Source organism: Dermacentor andersoni, chromosome 5 (assembly GCF_023375885.2).
Source record: "Dermacentor andersoni chromosome 5, qqDerAnde1_hic_scaffold, whole genome shotgun sequence".
NCBI lineage: Eukaryota > Metazoa > Arthropoda > Arachnida > Ixodida > Ixodidae > Dermacentor > Dermacentor andersoni.
Window position 1 is genome coordinate 71716922 of NC_092818.1, and position 25722 is coordinate 71742643.

A 25722-nucleotide genomic window follows, 5' to 3' on the forward strand; every position below is an offset into this window, starting at 1 on the left:
CACTGCTGGGCTGAATAGAACTTGCGCCACGCGTGGTATTCACGGCATCGCCGCTAGATGCCGCAGAGTGCGCAGCGGCATGCGCAAGAGAGGAAAGAGGCTGCATGCGTGTTTCGGCGTTGGTAATACTGTGCTTGCACTAGCTAGCTTCAATGATAATGGCATTAACGCCGACATTTCATGGTGAGATGCGCTGTGCCGGAGTTCTTGTTTCTTCAAATAAGTTGCGGGATTTCTCTATTTACTGAAGAATATAAGCACGCAACGTGCAATTTGCTTTGCGCGATTTATTGATTCACGTCTATTACGAAACTCTACAATCGTCAAATTAACAATTTGATGATCAGAACAACGAGTACGTTATTGTTTTTTATGTTCTAACTGAATGCCTGTGACAGAAAAAAATTGTGCCGGTTTCTGAACATTACTCTATGCAATATGGCCGTGGTTAATTTCACGTAGAATAATTCGTCTTTTGTAAACTCAGTGCCATAGTGCTCGGATATCCTCATAAGCCTGTCTGTTACGTATTTGCATTCGTCGGACATGTGACCACGCATATATACCTACAAATATAACCCACCCGCCATTACGCCATGCGCCGTACAGCACGTCTCATTTTATTACCCCTTCCTTATCTAAAACCCTTCGCTAATGTTTTTGTCAAGGTTAAGGCGCAGCATTCATTCCAGTTCAAAACACGTAGAACGCACCACGACACTTCGGCTTTCGTCTCGTGCGGAGACGTGCGGAATACCAAGGTGAGGGTAATTCGTCGCATGCTTAATTAATTTTGTAACTGAGCTCACCATGTGTCTACAATTTCAGAGGTGGATTTTTGGTTTAATAAGAGCTCCAGAACCGAGCACATTTAGGAGTTGGCTCCACAGCAGCTCTAAGGTCACCATTGTGAGTGAGTGAGTGAGTGAGTGAGTGAGTGAGTGAGTGAGTGAGTGAGTGAGTGAGTGAGTAAGCTTTATTGCATGTCCGGCGATGACGCGAACTCGTCGCGCACTCGGCTAGTCCCACGTCGGAACCGGCAGGTCTAGCCCACCGCAGGCACGCCGGACAGCCAGGATTTGCTTTTCTAGAGCGGGGCTAAGCAGAAGCGAGTCTCAGGCCTCCTTGATGAACTTGGGGTATGTCTACCCGCACTCCCAGAGCATGTGCACTAGAATGGCGGTCTTCCCGCAGGACGGGCAGGCGTCGTCGCGATACATGTCGGGGTAAGCCTCGTGGAGAATGAACAGAGACGGATATGTGTTGGTCTGTAGAAGTCTAAGCGAAACGGCTTGTGCCGTATTCAACTTGGGGTGACGGAGTAGAAAGACCCGTCTACACATGTAGAAGAATTTAATAACCTCGTTGTGAGTAGCGGGAGCGTCCCTGCACACTAAACAAAAATAACGCGAAACGGGAGTAAACCGCTCGTCCTGTATCGCATTCCCGTTTCTGGGTTTTTTTTACTACGTACCAGTCGAGGTAAAAATTTACTACCATGCTGACCAAGTTTTTTGTATGTAGAAACGAGAGTAATTTTTTAATCTGTGGGAAGGTTTTTAGGGACGATAGTGCGACTATATTTTTACTCCCATCACGAAGTTCTAGCGGCTATTCCTGAGAGTTATTTTTCAAGCCCATTCGCGAGTTTCTTGGGTCTGATGTGAGAGTATTTTTTTACCTCCTTCATTAACTTTTCTCAGCTTTATCTGATAGTAATTTTTCAAGCCCATTCTGGAGTTTTTTGGAGGTGATGTGGGATTACTTTTTTACATCATTCATCCAGTTTTCTAGGCTATTCCTGGGAGTTATTTTCAGGCCTATTCTCGAGTTTGTTGGTACTGATGTCGGGGTATTTTCTTACCTCGTTATCAAGGTTTCGTAGCTCTACCTGAGAGAAATTTTCAAGCCCATTCTGTGGTTTCTTGGAGCTGATCTCGGAGTATTTTTTTACCTCGTTGATCAGGTTTTCTCGGTTCTTTCCGAGAGTAATTCTTCAAGCGCGTTCTGGAGTTTCTTGGGCCTGATGTGGAAGTAGTTCGAAGACAATTGAAAGATTACAAGGATGATTTCATGGATCCCAAGCATGAGTGATTGTTTATTAGTTGTGACATGTTTCTCATAAAAAAGTCAGGCATGAGTTAATCATCACAAAACTATAGCCTTACAAAATGCTGTGATAAGCATAATAAATATTTGTACTAATACACAGACTGGGGGCTGGTAACTGCCCATTAGATCTCTCATAGCAAAATAAAATACATCACAACACATTCAATGTGCAATCCCACTAAAGTACAGTGAAAACAAGCAACATACAATATAAAATCTAACTGATAAATATACAGTCAGTACTAGAGACGTTCACATTAAACCCACTGAATATGCAGGTCATTCCTTCAAACAGGCAGTTGTCCAGAACATGGGTGTGCTGTGCATCCAATGGATTAGTATGAACATAACTATGCAACATAAAAATATTGCACTTAAGGCCAAATGGCATCTGCTGCTAACGGCCATTACTGCGCCAGACAAAATGAAACAACCATGTGGTAAATACAGCAAGCCTTCGTACTATCACATTAGTGCCGGCCACTGCCCATCATATCTCTCACTGCAAAAGGAAAACTATCAACCCATTCACGATGTAGTGAAACTAAAGCACAGCGAAAACAAAATGACACACAATACAAAATCTAACTCACAAATACACAGGCAGTACCAGAGATGTTCACATTAGACACACTGAATATGCAGATCATTCCTTCAAACAGGCAGTTGTCCAGAACATGGGTGCATTCGATGGATGATTATGGACAAAACTATGCAACATAAAAATATTGCACTTAAGGCCAAATGACATCTGCTGCTAACGGCCACTACTGCCTCAGACGAAATGAAACAACCATGTGGTAAATACAGCAAGCATTCGTACTATCACATTAGTGCCGGCAACTGCCCACCACATCTGTCACGGCAAAATAAAAACTATCACAACACATTCAAGATGTAGTGAAGCTAAGTCAGTAGTAGAGATGTTCACATTAGACCCACTGAATATGCAGATAATTTCTTCAAACAGGCAGTTGTCCACAACATGCGCGTGCAGTGCATTCAATGGATCATGAACAATACTATGCAACATAAAAACATTGCACTTAAGGGCAGCTAGCATCTGCTGCTAATGACCATTACTGCCCCAGCGAAACATTAGTGTCGGCAACTGCCCACCATATCTTCCATTGCAAAAGAAAAACTATCACAACACATTCAAGATGTAGTGAAACTAAAGTACAGTGAAAATAAACAAGTGACACAATATACAAAATCTAACTCTTACGTATTGCAACAAGCAAATGAGAGGGCACTAGAGATTATCATTAGACCCATCGATAGCATGCTGACCTTCAAACAGCTAGTTGCCCAAGACATGGGTGCACAGTGCAATGAATGGATAGTTAGGAAGAAAACTGCAACAACCATGAGCAACATGTTCTATAAACTTTCAAACTTTCTAAAAAATGACCTCACTCAGATAAGGAAAGTGGTGATTGCTAATACACACGACAAAACATATATGTGAAAACAGCCATTAACTGATACTAAAGCCCCTCCATACACGTTTCCGCCGACCAGGTTAAGTACCGCACCCTCTTCCTCCACGTTCCTCTGCCACTCGCCCCCTTATCTTCCGGCGTCAAGCGGAACTTCCGTAGCTGCAGCTTCCTGTTCCGAGTGGAAGTAACGCTATGTTTTTCTTAACGTTGTTTACTTTCGCGTCGATGGCGAGGCTTTAATTGCACCAGCTGCGGTTTAAACTGTGAATGCGATTCCATCCAAGTACCACCGCCTATTGTAACCAGCGATCTGACCGTGTTCGCTGTTTCGCGTCAACCTGCGATGGGTTGTGCCACGAGACAACGTACAGTGGAATGTAATGCCTGGGCGCTTGGAGACCACTGCCATTTTTCGTGCATTTAGAAAACAGCGACCGCGAATTACTACTTCAGCGGAATACAACAGCTTGTCGCCTTTGCATTCTTCTCATGGTGACTACCACAGCTCTGCTAAGCACGCGTGGGCATCTCACCATCGGCAGTCAAAGCGGAAATTCCCGCAGCACAACTCCAGGAAGCGGTAACGCCGGAACCGGAAACTTTGAAACTGGAAATGCTGGAACCGGATTTGATGTCAGGGGAATAGGCGGCGCACAACAAAGGTTGTCGCTACTTAAGAAAGCGGCAGTGGCGCGTGGATGGAGGGGCTTTAACTGATACCACTCCCCCTTGTGCTCAAAGAAAACGTATGCAGCCCTTTTTCCACACAAGAGGAACATGTTATACAACTGTATTGCAGTACTTATGGGTACAAGCCAGATGTCAATTTCGTTGCCTAAATATTGTAGTGCTTCTTAGATAGAATAAAAGGTAATTGAGTGTGTTGCCCTTGTCTTTTTCTAGGCATGCAGTTGTGATGGATGCCATATGCTTGTGTGACAAATTGAACATAGTGCTATAGGTACGACTACAAGGATGTATATTCGTAGCTGCCCTCAAACCCCTTCATGTTGCCAGTCAGCATCTATGGTGTATCTTTGTATTGCTCATCTAACACTGTTTACACACAGAAGGCATGTCTGAATACCAAACCACCTTATTCTCCAGTTACTTTAAAGTGAATGCGTTGTGACAAAGTGTAATGTGAGAAGTCCATGATAAAGAAAAAAAAATAAACAGCTAATTCAACTCCCCCCTGAATTACTAATTTCTGGGCCATTAAGTTTTGCATAATACACTTGTGGTGATTAACACAGAGCCATGTTGGCCTAACCCTAGTGGCACAGGACATCCTTCAAATTATCAGTTGGTACAGAATCACTGAGCATGCTGCTGGTGCTCTTGCCCCCGCTGAGAATACCTGTCGCAAACTAACACACATTTTGTTGCTAAAGGTCCATTACAGAAATACTAAAGAGAAACAATAAATCATTTTAGACTGATAAAAAAATCTTTCAGAACTGTATTCATGAACATTGTGGCAATAAGCGGATTAATAGATGAGAAAATGAAGATTTAACTTTCAAGTTTTATGCAGTGCCCGCACATCAGTGTGGAGTCATACTTCAACTAAGTATATTCTTTGACACCTTTACAACAGAATTCATCAATATTGGCCAGTAGAACATTAGCTAGACCCGAACAGACACCGTCAAATTCCATATCACAGCGAGCTGGTGCAGGAATTATAAGGTGGTGGTGGCGACACCAGTTTTCGTTTTTGCAAGTTATCTGGCTTATCAAGCCAATTCTCATGGAGGGAGTTGTTTTTTCGGTGTTGTAGAAAAATGATTTAATAACGCTCAAATAAATTTTCCCTTTCGTGTCCCTTTAAAGCAAGCACTGTGCTACATGGCTTGGGCAAGCTGCCGGCCACAGAACCCACGAGTGCTTTTGTTAGGCAAAATAATTTTTACAGAAACTTTCTTGAGGATATGCATCTGAAAATTTTTTTGCCTAGCAATAGTTCTTGTAAATATTGACTAAATCCAATGCTTTCACCTGCAGCTTTGTGTAGCTCAAATCCAGAAAGCAGTGCTCAATAAATGTCAAAACCCTGTGGGCCTTTTCGAGTAGATAACGTGGAAGACCCAGAACGAAGCGAAAAGGCAGGCCAGGCCTGCCAGCAGCGACGATGTCACAAACAATCGCTGCGCATCCATGTGTAGCGCCTCCCTTCAACCTCTTCTTTTGTAAAAGGAGCCTTAAGGAGGCCCCCCGCGAACTGAAAGCCTGAGTTGTTAGCATCCAGGCGCAGCCTCTTCAGCAGGCACTTTTCAACATATACACCGTCGCCGATGTCTACCTGTGAAACAATAGAACAAGCACAGATTAATTTTCTACACTTTTGATCAAGGAAAGGTTAGGAAATAGGGTAACGTGTGCAAAAACGGAAGTAGCTGCTTCTTGTTGATATGGTTTAAAGAACAAAGTACCCTTACGTATACCATACGTGCGTTGTGCTGAGCTGTGTACTTTCACCTAAGACTAGAAAGTATTGGGAACTTCAATGCGAAAGAAAGACATTCATCTGCCTAGCTCTACGCGAATGCGTTCCACCCCTTGGCACAAAAAGAGATCTGGTGCTGTTCTAGCGATTAGCAGACATTGAAAGCTTCAAGCCTGATTTAGTATTAGGCCAAGGGTCAAGCTGTGCTCGATTATAGTCGGATACAACTTTAGAAAAACAGAGGCGTTTACTCCTCCGAGGCGGATGCACACGAGCATCCACTAATGGTTGCGCACTCTGGACTGATGTCATGCGCCAGACGGCCGGTGGCCCGCCGTCGGAGAAGATGGCCGCCCGGGCTTCGAACTAGGCCAAGTCGCGTCAGCTGTGCCCGTCAATGCCTCGTCACAGTGAATTCCCAAACAGTTTGTCATTGTCTATCATGCCGGAAATATTACTGCGAGCTTACGATGCGGCATCTGTGCTGCGTGCGTGTATTCTAAGCCGTGATCCGGCGAAGAAACATTGCAGTGAGCATTGCTGATGCTGCGCTATGCTTTGCCTGAAAACAGGATGTCTCGGTGACTGCTGCATACACACATCCTGCCTGTTTGTTCCATGTTTTTTATTTCGCTCCCGAGTGAAGTTAGGACAAGAAAAGTTTGCCAAAGTCTGGTGCCTGCTGTCAGCTGCGGGTGAGTTCGTGTACCGTGTCGCTGCATTTTCCGTCGGACGGGGTAAAGTGATGGAGCAAAACCATTCTGAGGAGAAATTAGAAAAGCGTGCGTGCGTGAAACAAACCTACGAGCGTCTCAACAGAAAATATTTGCAAATGAAGCCTCCAATGCAAAGATTTGTCGCCGTCAACTTAGCGTGAATGATTGTTGTCAACAGTGAGATAGCCGAGCGTCTAACAGCGGTGTTCGAGCGTTGTGTATAGCACCGTCGATTGATTTCTTTCCACCAGTGCTCACCGCGCACGCAAGCTGTAGAATGCGTGCTGTGGCACAGACACGCATAAGTTGTGTTGCCAGCGTTCCTGCTTCCATGCGTGTTTGCACTTACTCATATTTGTCCTTTTATTTTATATTAGCATTTGTTTTTGCTAGTTTTCTTTCAGCAAAGTCTTTAGACATTTTCATTAGCCAATCTCATTCAAAGCACTAACTCCTGTACACTGCACAACTGGCCTCTTCCATCTCATTAAAACCTTTCTCGCTGGTCTACCTCGTCTTCTCAATCTGCCTACTCGCTGCGTTTGCTGTCCTTGTTTCTTGTGCTGTTGCTGCAATGTGACTAACCAACTTGCTCAAAACAAATTTTGATCGTCTATCAAAACAGAAAGGTTTAGAGATACATTTTCTTAAAAGCGTCATGTGGGTTGCACAGTAACTTTGCCTCTTACCTCTGTTCATGTTTATGCGTCAGTGCATGTGGCAGCTAGCCAGAAGTGCACATGAAAGGCTGCATATTGTGAAACACCTTGCTATGCTGTTGAATTTTTCATGCATGCAGTCTTAGTAAACAAACGGTTTCACTGCCTATCACATATGATGGTGAAAATTTTCAGCACGAATAACAATGTGCAGTGGGGTGTGATTTCTGTCTGACGCTTTCGCCGTTGCAAAGACATTATTCAGTGAATGGAGCCCAGCAAAGCAGTGCACTAAGAGCTTTTGCAACTTTCACCCTTTATTACTTCACAAATGACATTGTCTGAACCTGGCCGTTGATCGACATGCCGATGGCTCGTGAATTAAATAATTGCCTCAATAAAACACATTCAACTTCACTCAGCATTTTTTAGCACAATGCTAGCAGAGCTATTCAGGGTGAATAATTGTGCTTACATTGGTGTTACTTGCCCGGTCAGATAAACAAATACAACAATGGCTGCGGTATGACTGTGATTTGACATGCAGACTGCTAATGGTGCCTTTTGAGCGTGCCCTTGACTACTGCTATTAATAGCTACCCGCCTGGGTATATTGGGCCTAACTAAGCTAATGATGTTTGATAATTGTTCTCTTATTCGCATTACTTGCCTGGGCCAGGTAACCAAAATAAACAATGCCACCACATGAATGTGTGTTTGCATGCAAGCTGCCAACAGTGGCTGTCATTCTCCATTGATTGCTGCCATTTCACCAACAGTGGCGACGGATTGACTGCGCTTTGACGTGCAGACTGCTAATGGTGCCTTTCAAGCGTGCCCTCGACTACTGCTATTAATAGCTACCCGACTGAGTATATTGGGCCTAACTAAGCTAATGATGTTTGATAATTGTTGTCATATTCGCATTACTTGCCTAGGCCAGGTAACCAAAATAAACAATGCCACCACATGAATGTGTGTTTGCATGCAAGCTGCCAACAGTGGCTGTCATTCTCGCATTGATTGCTGCCGTTTCACCAACAGTGGTGACGGCTTGACTGGGCTTTGACGTGCAGACTGCTAAAGGTGCCTTTGAAGCGTGCCCTGATGACTGTTATTTCATCACAGGGCCCGTCATGCTCATAGGTGGCTGCCCAATAGAGTATTGGGCCTTCTGACATTGGCATTATTCATCTCAACGGGCTGGAAAAAACAGTAGGGGCAGCACAACTGCACGCAAAGCACAATGTGCTTTGGCGTGCAGGCTGCTAAGAGTGGCTGTCAATTTCATTCACGTTGACTACTGCTTTTTCGTGTGAAGCTGGACAGTGGATGCCCGAATGAGCATTTCGGACCCCACATAGTTATTCAGGATTAATAACTGCATTTGCATTCAGATTTTCCGGCATTTCAGCACGTTTCCATGCCAACGCATATATTGAGCATGATCTGTGCAGGACGTTGCTTTTTCAGAATTGGGCTTCCATTAAAAGGAATATGTCATCAAATGAACTGCTTATTTATTTGAGAGGCCACGGGAGAATGCTTGGCTGCTGTGCTTGACACACAGTACACCGCTTCAGTGATGGGAGATCCATTGTTGCGTTTGCCGAGGTATGTGTGGCTGGCAGGAGGTCTGGACCTCGCTTCACGCAGAGTCAGAGACGAGGAGAGTTTTCTCTGCGAATAATTCTTTATACAATGTTTACATGTTGTCGTCGTTATCAGGACAGAGACCAACAAAGCAGCTGCAAGCTGCTTAAATAACACCCCTCAGTCCAAAGATCCCCCAGACAGTCCCCAAGGACGAAACAAGGTCGAGAGAGAGAGGGTCCGGGCAGCCTCCGGTGTCCTAATGCCGCTCCCGGTGGCCGGCGCTTCCTTGAACCGCGCTGCGGCGTCGGGACGATTTCGCGGTCGGTCAGAATGGTGCGCCGGTCAAGTTTTATGGCCCGCATAGGACAAAGGGAACCAACTGCAAGGCACTGGGTCGAAACACAGCCCTCCTTTGGAAACTGTCCCCAACACAGCGGGAGTCGTTTGTGGTGCGGGCGCCGCCGGACAAACGAGGGGGAGGGGGGGTTGCATTGCTGCCGGGACGGGGAGGGGCCGAAAAGCAGTCCGTGATCCGGTGGCTGCTTCCGTCGTGGACGCCGTGCAGCCGCGAGGAAACCCGAGCCGTGCACGTAGTCGTGTCCGAAGCAGGCAGGCACCATGCAGGGATGAATGCTGCCTCCACGGTCGACAAACCATAGCACTGGCCTTCCGTCAGGCAAATCCCAGGGCACAAACATAACACCACATACGCTTTGAGAACTCGTTAGTGATCTTCTCGATCGTCGGTATCTCGTTGTGGTGAAAGAAATCGTGCACACGACCTCAGCGCACATGTGTCCTACTTCGTGCTGCTTCTTCTTTGCTCCACATTTTGTGGGCGTTTTCACGAGGGTGTCGACAGTTTGCCACCCGAAATATGCGAAGCTTTGACCTCCCTCCTCACCTTTAACCCGGTGCTTTCGCTGACACTGAGCATCTTGGGTTTGTAATGGTTGCGATAAATGCATTGTTTTATATAAGTACTTGTTCAGTAGCAAGTGATTCATTTGAAGCTCGGAACAGGAGTAGTAAATTTGCCGTGTACATGTAAACAAGCACAAATGCCATGCAGAGTTGCTCTTTCTACTTTTGCCACTTGCAATGAAGCTAAAGAGCAGACGACGGGCAGCGTTGTGGAAGGCACGGGGTTATTTTTCTGTCGCGATCTGGCATGTGCTGTAGCACATGAGAGCTCTACTAATCCAGTCATCAAAGTCTTTATTTATACCGAGAATTGCGCGTTTCCGAAGCACGATTTTTTGAGCCGGATTATTTTAGTCGCGGAGGCAATCGGACGTCGCGCTTCAGTCATCTGGGCGGGGCCTCCCCTTTTGTCTAAAGTTGTATCCGACTATAGTGACGCACAAGTGCTCGAGAACTATTGAACAAGACGCAATTGTTTTCGATTTACTGACTGCACTTGGGTGTAAAGCTTTTGTCTGAGAAATGAATAAACCACATACACAAGCAGCATTTTCATAGTTAGCACAGTCTTTAATAGGTACTGATACCTTCAATTTAGAAAGCCCTGTATATTGGGCCTCATCAAACTAATTTCATAAAAGGTTTGGCAAGGTAGAAGCATAGAATTTTAGAGTCATTAGAAGACAGGTGAAATGAGTTATTTATTGCAATTATTACTCAAATTTAAAATTTAGACCACTCGTCCAGTTTGTACATGCCACATAAGCATGTAGATATCAAAAATGGGGATTAGAGAAAACCTTCCCTTGGAGGTTCATTATTGGAAGCAGTCATGCCCTCGAGGAGAAACAACTTCTTTTTCTGTAGGCAGAAATGAGGCTCGGGTATTTTATTGACACATATATATGCCCATGCATATATGTTATCTCTGCTGTAAACCTTTTTTTCATGTATATGTAAGGTGTGTGTGTAGCATCTCATTGTGCACAAAATCAAATCCATAAGAACCCGACAAGAAGCTAAACAAACAAGAGAGCAATCCCAGTGACAAGCCATGCTAAACCAACGAGGTAGCCATCCCAGTAACAACCCGTATCAAAAATTTTACTGACATGAATTCTGACCTTTGAAACATAACATGTGTATATGAATACTATCTACATTAGGGCAACGGGCAACTTTAAACAATGGCTACGCCAACATCAGAACTACGTGGATGAGAAAAGAGTGGCATCAAATGCTTTGGCAGAGCATGCAGCAATGACTAAACACAATAGTGACTGGATAGTGTCTAGCATAATCGGCCAGGAAAGAAATTGGAAGCCATGCCTGTACCCGGATTCCCTGGAGATGCAATCAACAGGACACACGTTTATCTGAAACCAAGGAGCCCACGCCCATCTTATGCTAAAACTTAATTAAATATGCACTTCCACTTTTTTTTAGCCTTATTGTGAACAAGGCTTCCATATGGAAGCCAAAATGTATTGCTTTTAATGTTGTATTTGGTTGGTCTATGTCTTTCTTTGTCATGTTCCATACGGACCACACAGGCTTCTATGAAACTCTTGATGATACAACTTTTGTGCGAAAGCATTGCTTAAGGCACTTTTGCCTAAACCATGTCTTTAGGCGGTACAACGCATTTTTCGAGACACGAAACCTCAATTCATGGTTCTTAAAAAGGCATTTTGGCTAGATTAATATAGTCTATATGGAGTATATAAGGCATAATTACTCAAGCGTCCAATTATATTTAACTCAGAGGAGGCTACTTTAGGTAAATTCATTAAACTGAGGGCACTCCACCAAAACATAAAATTCGTGATCAGCCACTAGAAATCCTGAAAATGGCAATACAGTAAAATGATTGCATATTACACAAATGTGTCCTACAACTCGAAAGGCAGCGCCAGTTTTGTACGCACCTTTGAGAAAGCACACAGATCACGTGCTTTATTGTCGTGCTGTCCAGCTTCCAGCAGTGCAGCAGGTTCCTGCTTGATGTAGGGATGCCTCCAGAATCCGCATAGCCTTCAAAAGTAAGAAATGTTTAATTTATTGTGTTGTGAACCTGGGAATTTGTGATTTACCAGTGTCATGTGGAATTGCAAAGAGAGCCTCACACAGCCAGCTGCATGAATTTGCGTCTGGTTGCACAAATGTCTCTTTGTTATATCTAAGGAGGTTACACTGATATTTTGTAACAAGCGAAGTTTCAGGAAGGAACGAAATCAGCAACAACAGGCTACCAGGACAATCAAAAACAAAACTCAAATATGCAGTAAAACGTGGCGCATTGGATTAAACAAAAATATTAAGCACATGAAAAGCATTCTGAAAGCTAGATCGCGATTTTGTAGCGATGCTATTCCTTTTCGTTATTCGTTAGTGGTTTGACCGTCGCCCCGGCCCGTGCTACGTACTGGAACAGCCGGCCGTTTGCGGTGGGCGACAAGAGTGGTATAGAATCGAGGGGTAAGTATCGCTACAAAATCGCAGTCCTTACTTTATTACGCACTGCCGTATAACCTACGATTGCAAGAGCTGGCATCCCGTTCGTAAGAATTGGTTGGTCTATGTCTTTCTTAAAGGCCGGTGTCTGAAATGTCTCGATTAAAAATAAACTTCGTTACTGTAATATCGGCCTATGTCGGGTCTGCAACATAGAAGACAAATACGCGAAGACACTCAAGAACATAAACAATACACAGGTTCTCGCGACGTGGTCATCCAAACCAAACTGTATACATAGAAAAATCTTCATACAAGCTTCTATCTGCTTAAGCGTCAAACATAGGAATCGTGTGCCAACGCGCGAAGCCCATGATACATCGACGGATACATTACACATGTACTGTACTTGCGGGAATGCATATATAACGAATAACTTCTTGCCAGAAAACTACCGAACGAACAGCAACTTTCAGTGTTTTCATAATTGTGTGCCCATTCAGGCATAGCAATCAAGGCGGGTAGCATATATTTTACAGCAGAATGCAAGTACGCTGTAACATCAGAGGAAGCCTTCGTGAAATTGTTTGCTAAATGTGCACAGCAAGACGGCCAACCTACGATCAGAAAGCGCGTTGCTCTAGCTAGTTACACAGCGTTCATTACGTAAATCATAAGTTCAAGAATGCGCGCAAGGGCCAAACTTGCTTACCTTTCCAAAAGACTTGGCCAACGCTCCTTCGTCTCAAAGGTACCGAGGCACCGACGTTTTTCTGGCGCAAGCACTGTAGAACTTCCGATTAACTCCAGCTCCACAAAAGCACAACCTTCAACAGTCTTCCATACACTACGATTCGAAGCTCCAGTACCAGACTTTTCACGAGAGCGCGGGCAGGCAGCTCGGCAGAACAAAGGCAGCTCGGACGGGCGCTGTAGTAAGACACTCACTGTCGACACTGGTAGATCGCACGAAACACACGGCGAACTAACGGCGTTACACAAGTCCGGAGGGTTTGCGATGGTTACTGCACACGACAAGGAGCAGATTTTGTCTAGGCACTTCTAAAATATAACTCAAATACCGCCTTACTGCAAGGTGCATTCACTACAACCAACGTGGTACGTCGACCAAACAAATACTGCAGTGGCGCCACTCTACGGTTTTTAGAAAAATGTATCGTAAATGAGAAAATTACGTGTTTTTTCCTAACAACAATCGGTAGGGACACTTTAACAAATTTCTTGGGTCCAAAAGTGTTAACTTTGTATAAATATGCACTTTTTTATACGAAGTTTAAGAAAATGTACTGTATATATTTAAAAAAAAATGAAGCGGATGTCGCCTTCAAGATTCGCAACCGCTTCAGTGGCATGCAGTTTACAAAAGCACGGCCTTCGAAATCGGACTTTGTCGCTCAAACGAAGCCGCAGCTGGGAGGAGGGCAGGCATTTAGGCCCCAATTGTTGGGTTTACAGTGCCTAGGTAGGCTTCCTTATTTATAAAGAATATACAGGGACTTACGCCGAACCATGAGCGAGCTTTAAGCAGGGGACACACGGTACGATTTGGCGTCCGATCCAACGTGCGTGTATCCGAACGGTCGAGCGGCGCGTAAGCTCCGCCCAGATCCAGCCCCCCCCCCCCTCTTGAGTACATATTCACGTCGAGAAACGCAATATAAACAACTCTGCACAACACTGCTTCGCTTTACGTGAACACTGTCAATAAAATTATGCCCCTGCAAATGACAGAACACTTCACGACGGCGCGTTGTCCACTGACGGCTCCGGTGACAGCCAGCGATACGGCCGGCAGGCATAGCTAGGCGGACGCTGCGGCCGACGGCGCTTGATTCAGCCCGAGCTCGATGAAGAGGGCTTATTTTTGCCAAAACAATTAACGCTGTGCACTTAGGTAGCCCGTAATTAAATACAATTGGTTTACTCGACGCAGTCGTTGCGAAGGGCAAACGTGCAAGCGAAGCGAGCAGCCTCGCTCAGACGGTCGGTGTGTGCTGTTTGCCCACGGAAAGGCCCTCGCGTCGCGGCTCCCGATTTCGACGGTAGCTTAGTGCTAGTGTACTAGGCGCTGTTTTGCATAATAAGCACACGTTCGAGATAACTTTATTGAACTGGTAACTATTTCGTGTCGGCAACAAACTGCAGCAGGCAAGGAAAAAAAAAGACGGCGAGAAATCGGCCTGCCAGCGCCGCCTCCGTGGAGGGAACGTCAGAGAACGTCACATTAGCTGCGGCCAAACGACGGTGCGGTCAGTGCGGTTGTCGGACACATCAGACGATGAAAATTTGCCCGGTTTGTCGCACGCCGGACGTCCGATCCGGCGGTTCGGCACGGCAAAACACCTCGATTCCGGCTGCTGTTCAGGCGCGTCGGACGCCGGATCGGACACCGAATCGGGCCGTGTGTCTGCCGCTTTAGCTGGCGAACACGAGCCCATCAGCGCGCCGTCCGTGCAGCTCCGTCTGCTTGCAATAGTGGATGGCCTACGGGCTTCTTTGACGCCTACTGAGCACAAATTCATGATCACCGCTCGTATACACGCTTCCTACAGCGCTAGCTGTCGTGTTTACGAGATTATATGCCCTCATCTTGAATTGGTGAGACCGCTCGACATGATCGCATCTATTTCTAGTGCGTGAGGCTTTCCATTGACTGTCACTACAACTTACCAACGTTTTGTTTATTTTGTGCTACAGTGGGTCGTGACGATTCCGTTCACAGCTTCAAAGTGGACAAGAGACAGTCGTTTTCTAGCTCGTAGAAGCATGAAAAAGTGGGCTTGTGCTTGGCATTGAACTTTGACCGACACGCTTGCTTCCGGCCGGAGCAGCAGACGCGACAACTCGCCGTTTGTAGGCTGCCGGCCGATGGCGGTATCCCTCGCGAACGGCAAGATATTTACCTGCCGTAGAGAGGATCGGTCCAGGAACGATTCTTGAGGCGATTTTTGTCGCTGAATGCGAGCATGGCCACGCCGGTTCGCCGTGCAGAGCGGAATCGGAACATTATTTTTCGATGAGTTCGCACTGACGCAATGCAGTCGATTGGCTCGTCGGTCGTGCAACGGGCGGCAGGAAGCCGCGTCCACTTGAGGCACCTCTTACGCGACGTACATACGTTCCAAGTTTCCAACGTTCTGCCGTTTCGCTGGTGGATGCACCGCCACGGCATCGATCTTTGCTATTTCTGCCGCGGCCGTGCCTGTCGTCGAGCATAGGCTTAACTGGATTGGGCGGAGCTTGCAATGATCGAGACCTTGGGGAGTAAAGTGGTAGTATTTAATCACGTGATCTTCAGGTTGGTTCCAGATCACGTGGTTTTAAACTCTCAATAGATGGTTTTTGGTCACGTGATCTAAAACTCCGTACGTCGTAAAGCCGGCTCATGACATCCTTTTACTACGTTTCTCAGAGATGGTAGAAAACGATGTAATGTAACGCATTTTACTGCCTCATGCCAGAGTAATTTTCTGGTGCAAGGTAGTCTTCAAAGCTCATGAGCCGCAAAAACCCCAATGTCGGCTAACTTTTGTTTACAGTGTGTGGCCGTAGGGAGGGGAGTCGGCGCTCCTTGCAGAGGAAACGCGGTCAGTGACGTCACGCGCAGTCTCGTGAGCAGACTCATTGAGGTTCGGACGAGCACCCTCGACCGACCCTACGTCAGCAGGAAACCAGTGGATATAATGATGCGTGAGAGCATATGGACTCGAGCTGCTAAAAAGACGAGCAGCTTGCTTGGCGATGCAACCCTTCTGAAAAGCCCTAACTGCCGTTTTGGAATCGCTATATATCTCGGACCCACGACCGCCTAGCAGGGTGAAGGCGATGGCGGCTTGCTCGGCGACTCTGGGATCTGAAGTGCGAATGGAGGCGCTATTGGAAATCTTGCCGCTGGAGTCGACCAGAACGACGGCAAAAGTGTTCCCATCGCTGTACTCCGCAACGTCGACGAAGCTTGCTCTAATGTCTCGTTGCTTGATTTGCTTGAGGATGGCTGCTGCTCTGGCCTTGCATCTGTCCTCGTTGTGGACGGGATGGACATATGGCGGCACAGGGGCCACTTCTAACTTGTCTCGAATGCACCTGCGGATCGGGGTACTGACCCTCGAGAATCCCACGGGGTGGAAACCCACCTCTTCGAGGATGCGTTTTCCTGCCGCTGTGGTGCTCAGGCGAGTGAGTTGCGCGCGTTTTTGGGCTTCGGCAATCTCCTTGGCGGTGTTATGCACCCCCAACTTGTGGGGATCCTCGGTATGGATCCTGATGAGTAGCCCGAGAGCCCTCTTGACTACTCTGCAGATAAGAGCGTTGAGCTTGTCTCGTTCTGCTCTGAGCCAGCTGTGCATAGAAGACGTGTACGTAAAGTGCCATAGTACGAAGGCGTTGATCAGGCTGAGGAGATTGTTTTACTTCATGCTTCGGTGCCGGTTTATAATTCTGAGAACGAGGGGGAAAACGTTGTCCGTCTTTGCGATGACCTTGCGGAGAGCCGTTCCGTTCCCGCCGTTGAATTCGACAAACATGCCCAAGACCCGAATAACGTCGACCCTGGGTATCAACCCACCCCCCCCCCCCCCGTCACAAGTGTGAAGACTGATGCTGCTTTCGCAGACTGGCTTCAAATCTTTTGGCCTGCCTCCCTTCTCTTTTCTGTAAAGCAGAAGCTCCAACTTGGCGGGAGAGCATCGAAGTCCGGTGGGGCGGCGATACTCCTGGATCACGTCGATAGCCTCCTGCATGACTTCTCCGACTCCTCCCTCGCAGCCGGCGGAGCACTATATCGTGATGTCGTCGGCGTAAATAGTGTGCTTGACGTCCTGGACGCGTGCCAACCTCTCGGAAGGACGAATCATACAGATGTTAAACAGTGTGGGGGAGATTACGGCGCCCTGAGGAGTGCCCCGCCCTCCGAGGGGCACATCGTTGGAGTGGAAATCCCCAATGCGAAGCTTGGCCTTCCTGTCCGTTAGAAAAGAGCGTGACGTAGGTGTGGAATCTGGAACCGATATCCAGGTCTGAAATGGTCCTTACGATGGTGTGGAGCACGTTGTCGAACGTCTTCTCGAGGTCCATCCCGAGCAGAGCCTTGACGTCTCTGGAACGGCCATCCACAATCTGATGCTTGATTAGTTTCATGGCATCCTGCGTCGAGAGTCCGGCGCGGAAGCCGATCATGTTGCACGTGTAAACCTATTTGTCTTCGAGGTACCCATTGAGCCTGTTGAGGAGGACGCGCTGCATGACCTTGCCGACGCAGGTGGTTAGGGAAATCGGCCTGAGGTTCTCGATGTTCAGGGCCTTGCCGGGCTTGGGAATGAGCATCATGCAGGCCATCTTCATGCAGAAACATCGAATGAGCATCATGCAGGGACAACGCCACTCTTCCAGGACTCGTTTATCTTGTCATTCAGAGAGATGATTGATGTGTGGTCGAGATTTCCCGACATTCTGTTGGCGACTCCGTCCGGACCCGGCGCAGACTTGCGGTTGAGCGCGAAGATGGCCTGTCTGATCTCGGCAACGGAGAAGTCTTCGCCCAGCTTGGGGCATGGATGGCCTCGGTGGTCCGGAAGTTGTGTCGCCGGATCTCCGTCGCGGCGGACGGGCAGGTACTTCTGTATGAGTTTTGAGACGAGTTAATTGACTGTGTGACCTGGTGGCTTCGTGAAGGGCCCGGGCCAACGTATGCCTCTGATTTGACTTCGAGCCGCTTTCGTCGAGAAGGGGCTTCAGCATACCCCAGGATTTGCCGCTGCGCATCTGCCCGTATATGGATTCGCAGAGCTCACCCCACTGCTGCTGGCACAGCGCCTTGCAGCGGTCATGCATATCTTGTTGAGCTCCGAGATCTTCTTTCAGAGTCTGCGATTAAGCCTTTGACCATTCCATTGGCGGAGCAGGGCGTTTTTGGCCTCGATTATGTGGGCGAGTCTACTGTCCATCCACTTGAGGTCGAGATAGGTTTCCATTTTCTGGGTCGCCGCGGAAGCGCCGTTCCGGACGTCTTCACGGAATTCTTTGAGAGTGGTAGGTGCCCTGGCTTTGCCAGGTTCTTCGCAAATCTTGCGAAAAATGTTACGATGAACATGAATTCGCTGACCATACTCCGAGACACCTTGAAGTTCGTCTCCAGAACGTACTGGTCGCTGCCGAAGTCCATGGCGGTGTTCTCCCAGCCCACGGCCTCAACATTCCTGACGAAGGCAAGTTCGGGTATCGAGTCCCGGGTGACGGAGTTGCCGATGCACGTAGGAATATCCTTGTCAGTGACAAAAGTGAGGTCCATTTCGTTGGGGTCTTGCCACACGTTGCGCCCTTCGGTAGTGTCGTAGACGTAACCCCACATGCCGTACGGTGCATTGAAGTTACCGCCGACGACCAAGGGTCAAGGGCCGGCAAAGTCGGTCGCTTTCTTGAGAGTGGTCTTGAACTGCTGGCGCAAGTCCCTGGTGGGGTTGCTGTAAATATTGAGGACGAACACGCTGTTTCTGCGCTGATTCCGCTGCGGCATGTCGAGCAGGATCTGAACCATGACATATTCAATTCTATCACTCACCAGCTTGAGGTCGTGGGTGAGACGAGTCAGCCTTTTATCCATCAGGTGCAAATGCCTCGCCCCCGGGCCAGGCCGACACGGCCCTGTAGCGCTGTAGCGAGGTGGCATAGACTAATGTTTCCTGGAGAGCAATGACCTGAAGTATGGCAGCGAAAGACCGGAAAAACTACTGCAGAGGGGCTTTTTTGTTAGAATACCCGCTGCAGTTCCATTGCCAAATGCTAAAACTCTCTTTGGACGTACCCATTATGGTGGACCGGACGGACTACCACCTAACGGGTCAGTTAGCGCTGCGCAAAGACTGGCACCTCCTGTCGCCGCGCTGGTGCGATACTGAAGTCTAGCTTCTTTTAGCATGGCGGGAACGGTTAGCGGTTGTACGACGGAGGCGGATGAAACCATTCGCGCCTCATAGGCGTCGATGCGATCTGCGAGAGCTCCGAGGCCCCTGTTGGGGTCTACGGCCGCAAGCTGGATTTCGCAAACGTTATCGGTGAGGCAATTGACGCTAGCGGTGACCTGTTTGAAGCGGTCTACCAGCCCAATGAGATTTTGCTTAATCTCGCTGACTTCTGCGGACAACGCTCCCGATTCCCCTGTTTGTTTGACTACTGCCCTGCGTTTGGTGGACTTCGCAGTACCGTCTACCGGAGCTCGGATTGGAGTCTCTGTGCCCCTGCCTAACGCACCGTTACACAACACATTCGAAACGAGTTTCCTGATCTCTGCTATTTCGTTAAATAGCCTCTTCATCGTGTTCTTAGGTCGTTGTTCTCTTTGCGTAAGCGAATGACTTCCGCCTCCCTAGCATGCTCTGGGGCCGGGTCGCTACGAGGTGCGGAGCAGCCTCAATATTGGCGCCGGGCTTGGTACGTGCCAGATCGGCCCAAACGAGGTAGCTTCCCACAACGTGTGGAGGCGGGCTTAGGTCCGGATGCTGGCTGGGTTCTGGAACCCGAGCGGTACCTGGAACGGGACCTGGACCTGGATCAGGATTAAATTCGAAATCTTGACCTCGACCTGGCCCTGGAGACGGAGCGCCTCCTGGTGAGACCCGTGGACCGGCCACGAGACCTGGATCTCCCCCTGGACCGGGAGCGGCTGCAACCGTATCGGCGTTGAGGCGATGCTTGCCGGGCTTGAATCGCGCCCTTCATTGGCGGGAAATGCTCGGCGTTGCGGGCGCGGGAGCGTTCACCCCGTCTGAGGTACGGCGGCTGAAATCGGCGACGAGATACGGCGTCTGAAATCTTCGCTTGCACTCCTTTGTGGCGGTAAGGTGGTCGCCTCCGCACAGCTTGCATTTGGGATCACACCTATGCTCAGCGTCAGGGTTTGCTTCGGAGCAACCTCCGCAGATGGTGTCGTTGAGCGAAGAGCAGACGTCGGAGCAGTGCGCGAGTCTACCGCAGCTGTAACACACGTCCATTTGCTTGCGAAATAAAGTGCACCTGACGATAGAGCCACCGTACGAAATAAAATTTGCCACCCGGTACCCCTCGAACAGCACCACCACGGTGCCGGTGTTCTGGAACCTTGTGGCACCCAGCGCCATGGGATTTTTCGGGTTGACGAGTGTTTTGACGATCGCTGCGGGCTTGCTGATATACAGGCCGACCCTGGGCCGCAGGACGATCTTTGCCTCTTCCTTGGGCATCGGAGGCATCCTGGCCCCTCGAATGATGGTAAGCGGTATTGCCCGCAACATCTACGTGTAGCGAAAGCGCGAAAGCAGGACTGAACGACTGACTCAAATCCCACTGTTTCTACCCAAAAGTCTATAGCAATTCGCCGAAATAATGTTGAACACGGCAGTATAGCTACATTATATATATATATATATATATATATATATATATATATATATATATATATATATATATATATATATATAATGTATATATATATATATATCTGTATATATATATATACGTCCCTTGAGCTTCGCTTCTTCTAACGTCGTTCTCTTCTTTTTCGCCTCCTGTCGCGTGCCAGTCCGATTCTCGCGCACGAGCCGCCGGTCTGTCATATATATATATATGTCATATATATATATATGTCATATATATATATATATATATATATATATATATATATATATATATATATATATATATATATATATATATATATATATATATATATATATATATATATATATATAATGCCGCCAGCATTGCGAGAACACAAGACGACCGCCACATCCCAACTGCGTTTAAAAGAGCCGCCACACCGCAAGCGTCAAGAAAAGCACCGCAAGGCAACGCTGGGCCGGTGCTGACAGACCGGCGGCTCGTGCGCGAGAATCGGACTGGCACGCGACAGGAAGCGAAAAAGAAGAGAACGACGTTAGAAGAAGCGAAGCTCAAGGGACGTATATATATATATATATATATATATATATATATATATATATATATATATATATATATATATATATATATATATATATATATATATATATATATATATATATTGTTACGTGTGGGAAGACACAGATGAAAGATGCTATTTACACGCTATTTACACTGGAGCCAGGCTGCCAGGCTCACACTCGCTCGTGCTAAGGGCACCGACCAACTTCGTCGTTCTCGCGGCGGCTCGTCTCTTGAGCATCCCCAAATGATATCGTAATATTACCCCCCCGGCGGCAAAAGCATCGTCACTGTGCTGTTAAATATCCAAAATGCATGGAGAGTTGTAGGGCTTGAGTAGGGCAACGTGGACAATGTCACTGGTTGTCACAGCCGAGGACGTGGTGGGCGTGGCTAAAACGATCTTATAGGTGACATCGGTCACTTTGCGTATGACGCAATATGGGCCTGCGTAACAGGAAAGCAGTTTTTTTACAAAGGCCGACTTTGCGCGATGGTGACCAAAGCAACAAAAGGGCGCCGGGCACAACATGGACATCACGGTGACGGAAGTCGTGGCGTTGTTTCTGCTTGTCTTGAGGCACTTGTAGACGAGCGCGCGCAAGTTGCCGAGCATGGTCAGCATGCGCGATTGCATGACGGGCATAATCGCTAGTTGAAGCTGTGGTGGACGGAAGCAGTGTCCAGTGGTAGCGTCGGTTCGCGGGCATACAAGAGGTAAAACGGGGAAAAGCCAGCAGTTTCGAGACGGGAAGAATTGTATGCAAAGGTAACGTAAGGTAGAGCCAGGTCCCAGTCACGGTGGTCGTCAGAAACGTATTTGGACAGCGTGTCTGTAAGGGTGCGCTTCAAACGCTCAGTGAGGCCGTTTGTTTGGTGGTAGTAGGAGGCGGTAAATTTATGCTGTAATGAGCAGGCACGCATGATGTCGTCAATGACTTTGGCCAAAAAGGTGCAGCCGCGGTCTGTAAGCAATTCACGTGGAGCACCATGCATCAAAATGATATCATGCAGGAGGAAGTCCGCAACATCACTTGCACAACTGGTCGGAAGAGCACGGGTTACGGCGTAGCGGATCGTGTAGCCCGCCGCGACTGCAACCCACTTGTTTCCTGACGTAGATTCCGGAAATGGGCGGACAAGGTCCAAGCCGACACGATGGAAGCGCTCGGCAGGGATGTCGAGCGGCTGCAGGTAAGCAGCGGGGAGCTGGGAAGGCTTCTTGCGTCGTTGGCAAAGTTCACAAGCGGCGACATAACGTCGTAAGGAACGGGCAAGGCCCAGCCAGAAGAAACGGCGACGTACACGGTCATAGGTTCGAGATACGCCGAGGTGTCCTGCCATTGGTGCGTCGTGAAGCTCTTCTAGAACGGTGGAGCGGAAGTGTTTAGGTACTAGAAGCAGGAACTCAGAGCCATCCGCATGAAGGTTACGACGGTACAGAGTACCGTCGCGGAGGACGAAGAGGCGTAGAGCACCATCGGCCGGAGAGTGTTCAAAACGGTCGATGAGTGCTCTGATGTAGGCGTCACGGCGTTGCTCGTCGACGAAATGAAGCAGCTGGGATACAGAGAATACGAAAGAAGCACTGGCAATATTGAAGCAGTCCGAGTCGTCAACAGGATAACGCGACAAACTGTCAGCGTCTCGGTGCAGGCGGCCAGACTTGTACACCACGGAATATGAAAATTCCTGTAGCCTCAAAGCCCATCGACCAAGCCGGCCTGTAGGATCTTTTAGCGATGAGAGCCAGCAGAGAGCATGATGATCAGTGACTACGGAAAAAGGGCGACCGTAAAGGTAAGGACGGAACTTCGCAACCGCCCAGACAACAGCAAGGCATTCGCGTTCCGTAATGGAATAGTTGCGCTCCGATGGTGCTAGGAGGCGGCTCGCTTAAGCAATAACGCGATCCTTACCACGCTGACACTGGGTTAAACGGCACCTGCGCCATGACAGCTGGCATCTGTACGTAATTTCGTAGGGACATCAGGGTCGAAGTGGGCGAGAATGGGTGGTGAGGTTAGAAGAGTGACGAGACGAGAGAAGGCGGCGCCTTCCGCAGTACCCCACGAGAATTGTACGCCTTTCTTCAAAAGGTTAGTTAGGGGTCTAGCAATTGTCGCAAAATCTGAAACAAAACGACGAAAGTACGAGCACAGCCCTACAAAACTTCGAACGTCTACGGCTGTCTTCGGAATCGGAAACTTTCGGACAGCGCGAGCTTTCTCGGGATCAGGCTGTACTCCGGAAGCGTCAACGAGATGGCCCAGAAGAGTAACTTGTCGGTGGCCAAAACGCCATTTGGATGAGTTAAATTGCACCTTCGCCTTTCGAAATACATCAAGTATAGTTGTGAGACGCTCAAGGTGAGTGTCAAACGTTGGCGGGAAGACGATGACATGGTCGAGGTAGCAGAGGCAGGTGGACCATTTGTAACCTCGGAGCAAGAAGTCCATCATACGCTCAAAGATGGCAGGGGCGTTGCATAATCCAAACGGCATTACTTTAATTTGGTATAGGCCATAAGGTGTGATGAACGCAGTTTTTTCTCTATCCATATCGTCAACAGCAATCTGCCAATATCCCGTACGAAGATCAATAGATGAGAAATAGCTGGAACCGTGCAGGCAGTCAAGGGCGTCGTCTATACGTAGGAGTGGGTAGACGTCCTTTTTGTAATGCTGTTCAGGTGACGGTATTCTACACTGAAACGCCACGTGCCGTCCTTCTTCTTAACCAACACCACAGGTGACGCCCACGGACCCGATGAAGGCTCAATGATGTTTTTATCGAGCATTTTGTTCACTTCATTTTGAATTACTCGGCGTTCCGACACAGAAACTCGATACGGTCATCGGTGAATAGGCGCAGCATCGCCAGTAAGAATGCGATGTTTGACCGCGAGCGTCTGGCCTAAAGGGCGATCGTCGAAGTCGAAAATATCGCGGTAGGACGATAATACTTCGCAAAGGTCTTCAGCCTGCGTAGAGGACAGGTCCGTCGCAACCATTTTCTTTATGTTGGGATCGACGCCCGAGGCTGGCGCGAGGGGCATGCTAAGCTCGCTTGAACCATCGGTCAATAACGCTGCCACGTATTGGTCGCCGAGACAATGGTGGCAAGGCAAATACCTTGCGGTACAATTTGCTTTTCCAAAGTAACAGACACGCATGCGAGTGTGGTTCGGAGTATTAGTAAGTATACTGTGAGGCACCGTGACGTCATACTGTATTGGGATGTCAGGCAGAAGAGTGACGAGGTACTCTCCAATCGGGAACTGGTGGGACAGACAACAGTTCAATGTAGGCTATGGAATTTGGCGGCAGGCAAAGAAAGCCGGTGGAGCGTAAACGGCAGTAGGGTGCGTCAGAAGGTTCTGCGAGCATAGGCAACTCAAGGCGAAGGGTACTGGAAGAGTTGTGAATAACAGCAGAACGGGCGGAGAGAAAATCGAGGCCGAGAATAAGGTCGTGGGGGCAATGAGCAATTACGGTGAAGAGGACAGGAGTGTGGTGGCCGGCGATGCTGACACGTGCCGTACGCATGCCGATGATAGGCACAGTACCGCCATCCGCAACGCGGACGACGCGTGCCGACGCTGGGGTGAGGAGCTTGTTCAGTCGTCGTCGGAAGGCAGCACTCATAATAGAAAGATGTGCTCCTGTATCGATGAGTGCCGTGACAGGATAGCCGTCAACGTCAACGTCAAGGTTTCGGTTAGTAGGTAACGTGAGCAGAGGATTTCAGGGCAGGGTCGACAACGCAGCTTCACCTCCAGAAGCTGCAGTGCCTAGTTTTCCGGCTGGGTCCGGGAGGCGATAGGCGGCGAAGAATAGCAGCGGGGTTGGGGCGAACGAGACTGGTGGCGTCGATGTGAGGGCGAGCGTATGTGGCGAAGGTCCGGAGCAGGGGCATCAGCGGTAGTAGGTTCATGGCGGGTGGCATAGGGTATAGAATGTCCAAAGGTGCGCGAATAAGTGGCGGCGTAAGTCCGAGGAGGTGGTGGCCATCGGTTGCGGCAGTGACGGGCGACGTGGCCGATGCGACAGCAGTGGAAGCAGATCGGCCTGTCATCAGGGGTACGCCATTCGGACGGGTTGTGGCGAGATGTGGAAGAAAAGGACTGCCGGGGACGAGGAGGGCCGCTAGATAACTGGGGAACACTGGGTCGAGACGTGGAACACACGGTGTTCAGATCCATGTTTTCAAATTCCTGTCTGACGACGGCCTGAATCATCGCAATGGTGGTTGCTGGCGGATCGGGAGGCGTCGTGGAGAAGGCTGGCATACAGGCGGCCTCGAGTTCGCGGCGAACAATACGGGTGACGTCGTCACAGGTGGTGGTCTGACGCGATCGACCCTCACATGTTGACGTAGCAGCAGTGTTGGGTAGCCGCGCAATGTGGTGTGAG

General features: G+C 48.5%; 1 long non-coding RNA gene across 1 annotated transcript; it reads right to left on the minus strand.

The window, feature by feature from the left end:
- Positions 1 to 2069: 2069 nt before the first annotated feature.
- LOC140218480 (uncharacterized) lies at positions 2070 to 12994 on the minus strand. Its single transcript, XR_011894748.1, has 2 exons — positions 11830 to 12994; positions 2070 to 5862 (listed from the first exon to the last, which is right to left on the minus strand). It is a non-coding gene; the product is annotated as an uncharacterized lncRNA (long non-coding RNA).
- Positions 12995 to 25722: the final 12728 nt, after the last annotated feature.